This window comes from Vigna umbellata, chromosome 2 (assembly GCF_029865625.1).
Source record: "Vigna umbellata cultivar VRB3 chromosome 2, Vumbellata_1.0, whole genome shotgun sequence".
Lineage (NCBI taxonomy): Eukaryota > Viridiplantae > Streptophyta > Magnoliopsida > Fabales > Fabaceae > Vigna > Vigna umbellata.
Window position 1 is genome coordinate 15,313,951 of NC_142166.1, and position 6,000 is coordinate 15,319,950.

The following is a 6,000-nucleotide window of genomic DNA, read 5'->3' on the forward strand; positions in this document are numbered from 1 at the left end:
GGGGGAATGTTCTTATGAAGTAGTATGAGAGTTTGTAGGCAGAAGAGCCATCTGAGCTGAGAAGCCTGTGCTATCTACCTAGACATAACTAGAAGTAGAAGTTTAACATGAATGATTCCAATTGAGAGTGCTAAAAACACTGTTCTGAGAGTGCCAATTTTTGTGCCTGGTCTTCGAGCTTCATGATGAAGATATAATCAATGTTAGCATATTTGAAAGGAGCTGCCTTTAATTTCAGAGAAAGGAGCCGTTTTTAATTTCTTTTTCCCAATTTATCCTCGATCTTTTAATTCATAAATTACAAAATACACGTCATAATTATGTATAAACTGTCACGTCATCTAAAATAATACCATCAGCATGTCGCATAACACCATTTTAAACGTCGTTTGTCTAATTTGACGGAAGGTCTCTATTTGTTTCAATTTTACAAAAATAAGGACTCAATTGAGACGCCGAACAAGAAATGGACCTATTTGAGATTCTGGATGAAAATAAGGACATAAGGAGACATTAAACCTAATTTGAAAATAAATTTAGATTTTATTGAGTTTTTGTATATGATAAAATCACTCTTTTTTTTAACTGAGTAGTCAATCAAGAAAAACAATGGTTATAAAGAATTTGACCAAAACCATCTTTTTTATTTTTATTTTGAGTCCAATGGACTTCGATGCAAGAATTAAAAAAGAATTATATTTTAAACTTGTCACTATCATTTTCATCTCTAAAATTTTCAATTTATTATACTCGTAATCATATATTTTAAAATTAAGGAATTATGTATCATGTTTAAAATATTTTAATGTTTTCTACTATTTCACCATTTAATTTAGTTTAATTGAAATTTAATTTTATTCTTATAATTTTGCGAATTTACAATTTTAAATTTTACAAAAATTTGATTATATATTTAGTACTTCAATTTGTACTTGAGCAATTTTTAATATATTGTTGATTTATTGTAAAATTATTAACATGTTCATAAAAATTATATATACGAATATAGATATTTTTAGATAAAATTTATACTGAATATTAAATAAATATGGTGAATAGATACATGTGAGTAATATGAATATTTAATCATATTTATTGATAAGATGAGGACGATATTACGAATCTGACGTGCTGCATCCGCAATAATTATTATTGAATTTTATTTTTAATATTTTTAATAAAATAATATTAATCATGAAAAACTATTTAAATTTAATTTCATATATTTTTATTTTTTATTTAAAAATGTTATAAGTAATTATTGTATAAAAGGTTAATTATTTAAATTTATATTCTGACAGAAGTTATTTAAATTTATTTTTTGGAAAAACTAAATTTATTTATATTAATACTTTATCAAATAATTTATTTAAATTGTATTTAAAAATTATTTTTTTATTTAATTTTATATGTAAAAAAATTATTTTAAATAATTTTATTTAAAAGTTAAAGGTATCTATAGAAAAAATATGCAGATATCTTTTTTTACATGCATCTGATAAATAATAAAATAAACTTTTTCAAATGAAACGGATATCCCATCTTATTGTTTCCATTGGTAATCATATAAAGGTCAGCGTAATTCAAACAATGCATAATTTCGATAACCTAATGAGTAACCTTTACTCAATTTTATTATATGCAGTATAGCTCATCACTTTAATCATTAAAAATTGTTATAAAACTATAATAAAATCTCAATATAGTTTTTACTTAATATTTTTATTTTATCACCTCCATTTTCTAATTTAATTTAAAGTTAACCTAACAAATTTGTGATAAAATAAAATTGGAGCGGGACATGTGTATACGCTAGATTGGACCGTCCGGTTTTGATAGTAGTATATAAATGAAAGTTTCAAATTTCATCTCATTCTCTACATATATCCTCTTTCTCCAAAATTCTGATTTTCTCTTTTCTCCTCCTTCTCTCAAAATCTTCATTAGTTGATTAGTTGTTCTTCGTTCAGGAGAAGTTTAAGTGATCTTTGAGCTGAAGGATTTCTTGTCAACCAGTTAATTCAGTAAATTGAGTCAGTAAGTTTCATCTTCTCTTCTTAGTGTTTCGGTTTTCTGGTGAATGCAAAGGAAATTATGTTGCATGTGTTCATCAGCTTCTTCTTCTCAATTCTGATCATATTCTTGGTCTTTTGGTTGATCCTTTCTTTTTAAATCGATGATCTTTAGGTGTTTTTAGATTTTCTTGAAGTTCAAACAATTCCTTGAAGGTGTAAAAGCTGTTTGTTCGTTCAAAGAGGTAAAGGAAGCTAGTTAATTTAATTATGATTTTCTATGTATGAAATTACTGTTTGGATGGTTGCATGTGTTTAACTTGAATGTTTGATTGAATTGTGTGAATCTGTGAATGCTGGAACCTGTGAACTAGTTGGAGTTTCTCTACATAAGTGTTCGGTCTGTTATAATCTTAAGAAAGTGGGTATTCCAATATGATAGTTTGGGGTTGGGAGTGAAATCTGGTATGGGACTCTTTAGGATGATGTTAGAACGATTTTAGGTACCTCTGGATAGGCTTAAAATGGTATATGAATCATGTTTGGAGGATTAGAAGTTGGGAAGGGGTAGGAATTTGTGAAGATAGTGGTTGATCATAATTCTGCAGCTATTCTGCAGAATTATGCAGATCGCCGAGTGTCATTCATTGACCGTTCGGCTTTCTTCTTGTGTTCGGTCTTAACTGAGTTCTACTTCTGTAGAGCTTTTCAGTTAATGACCGATCGGTCTTGTACTAGTATTCTGTTTTAGTCATAGCGATCGTTCTTAGTGGGTTGTGTGGTCTCTTAGTAGCGATCGTTCTTAGTGGATTGCGTGGTCTCTTAGTAGCGCTGGTTCTTATACTAGTGTTTGCTCGTACATGTATTCGGTCTTAAATGCGTTCGGCCTAAGTTATAGGTGTTCGGCCTAAGCCATAAGCGTTCGGTCTAAACTTAGTATTTGGACTAGTGGTAGTATTCGGTCATGATGTGGTACTTGAAATTCTCTAGTTGTCGGTCATTAATAGCGCTCGGTTTTCTCTTGAGTTGTATCTATTATTGACCGTTCGGTCTCCAACATTCACAGGGTGTTCGGTCTTGTTCTTCTATGTTGGTGATTTCTGTTTGGCCTATATTCATAGTTATTCCAATGTGTTGTTTTAATTAATTGATCCAATTGCTTTGATGGCTTATGTATGCATTATTATAATGGTGTAAAAATGAAAAGTATGGTATGATAATTATAATATGGATGTGAAAGAGAATTCCAAGGAGAAATGTCTCAGTGATTTGGTATCAAAGTGGTGGTAAAGTATGAATATGGACAACGAAATCCACAGATTCATCTTAACATTCTAATGATTACCAAGTCTCAAGTAGAGATGGGTAAGTCATGTCGTAAGAATAGCAGGAGGTCCTAGCCTATAGGGTACCGTATGTGAGTTATAACGGACTAACCCCGGGTGGTAGCCGAGGGTATCCAGTTACTACATCACCCGGGTGCACGAACGACCCAAGCTACATATTCATACAATCCGGATGGTCATATCAAGTGTTCGGTCATTCTTTTTTGTAATGTATGGTCGTTCATCGTATGCTTTAAAGTGTTCGGTTGACATGTGCTTATGTATTTGTTTAATTGGCATAATAACTGTAATCAATTAAATTACTCTAGCTTACCCTTCTTTTTTATCTTGTTCATGTTTTCCGTTCAGTATTCTTTATTTGCGATGATCACCTTGTGGGTGTGAGCAGATGGAGGCAAGTGTTCGCTGGAGGAAGCACTGGATGGCGAAGACCCAGTGGTGTAGTCTATGACCGTTCAGTCATATAAATATAGTATATATAGATCGTTCGGTCATGTATATAGTTTTGTAATTAGGGTAGATTTTTGTAAAGTTTAAATTTATAGTTATTTTATGGATAAGTATAATGAATTCTTAAACATATAGTTTGAACTGTATTTTTGAGATGTTACAACGATAATATAATTATCGTTAATAGTTAACCTAACCAAAATTTACACAACTAATTAAGAGAACGTATATTTCTTTTTTCTATGGATTGTTCTTACAACTGGTAAACAAGAGATGCTAAACTATTATGTCAATCCAACGCGTGTTAATTGAAATAACATTTGTTTTAAACTCGTTAGTTTTTTTACTTAAAAAAATGCCTTTTTTAAAAAGAACGTACGTTTAATTGCCTCTGAAGATTATAATAGAAAATACAATTAAAAAAAAAAAATCTGATAATATTTGAAAAATGTGATATTTTAACAAGTTTTAAATTAGTGAGGAAAAGTAATTTCTGAATACCATAAAAGACAGAAACTAACAAATCCTTATGGAAATAAAACTTTTATACAATAATTTTCATTTTTTTAAAAAACATACAAAGTATTGTTCCTAATAGGAAAAATGGCCAATTATATCCTACGTTAAAAAATATATGATGACAATTTTATAAATAAAATAAACTTTTTATTACTTTTTAAAATTAGATGTAAAAAATCGTATTTATGTGGAATTATTTGTTCAACCATCTTTATTTATTATTGTTATTTATGTTTAATGTCCGTAGAACAAAGTTATTACAATTGTTATTTGAAAAAAACACAAAAAATTTACCTTGGTGCTATAAGGTATAAGTAAATATTGGAGAGGATAAGGATTTAGAGATATGGAAAGACGAGGACCAAATACATATTGGCAAATCTTCATATAAAAAACTAAAAGATGGTCATAGATTTGTTGTTAAATGATAATTACTAATGGATTTATCAACAAAACTATGTGTTGTGTTTATTAATGAAAATTTCTATTAGTAAATTAAATTTTGTGTTTATTGATGGATATATCCATCGACAAGGTCAATGAAAAAAAAGGTCAGAATTTGAGATTTCTTCTCCCAAATTCGTTTTGGACGAACCCTTTCTCTTTCACTCTCGTTCTAGTGTTCCCCTATTGGCCTTCACTGTAACACTCTTTCTCAGAGTATCGTACCAAAACATTTAAAAAAAAAACATACATTCATTTAATAAAATAAACGTCTAATACCATCACATATATTGAAATTAAAACATAACACTTCATCCCAAAATCCAAACTGGAATGCTATGTAAAATTACAATACAGAAATAACATTATTCAGATACATTTCCAAAATTCCAAATTAATTTCCCAGCACATCTCCTTGCACTAAATATCTCCATCCTCTCCTGAAATTTCATGTACTCTAGTACAATACATACGTTATACGATCATCGCACAATACAAACAAGTAGGGATGAACTAATCACAAACAGAGTAAAACCATGATGTCTCATACCTTACCGAGTAAAACGTACATCATTTCTCATACCTTACCGAGAAAAACCATGATTATCGAATCAAGGAGACTCAAGTCCTCCTCCATACACAGCTTCGAACACAACTCGATTCTCGTCCCTCACATGCAGTTATTGGACTTATCGATTCCCATCATTCACACAGCTAATGGAAACTAGTCCTTCACATGTAGTTATTGGACCCATCTCGATTCTTGTCCTTCGCACACAATTATTGGACATATCAGTCCCAATCCTTCCCATGCAACTATTAGACACATTCTGGATTCGAGTCGTCCTTTATATGCAATCTTGGACCAATCTTAGTAACATAATTTCTCCTTAAGGACTTACGAATAATAACTTTCGTGAGGTGCATCTACTAAGTATTATACTTAACATAAGACATAAACATATTGCGAGACATCCTTCCTTCGTAAAAAGAAAAAAAGGGTAACACTCGAATCCTTACCGCCTCTCGTAGGTAAAAGAATTTTCCTTTATATTACTATACTAATATAAGATACAAACCCGATTTTACAAGGTACAACCAGAGAACACTGTCTTTTCCAATCAAGTCTTAGTAATGCAATGAAAAAAGAATAAACTCAAATAGATAATTGTAAAAAAAGTTATGTAATAAACGATAAAGGTCAAGATTATTAACCACTTAAACTACTG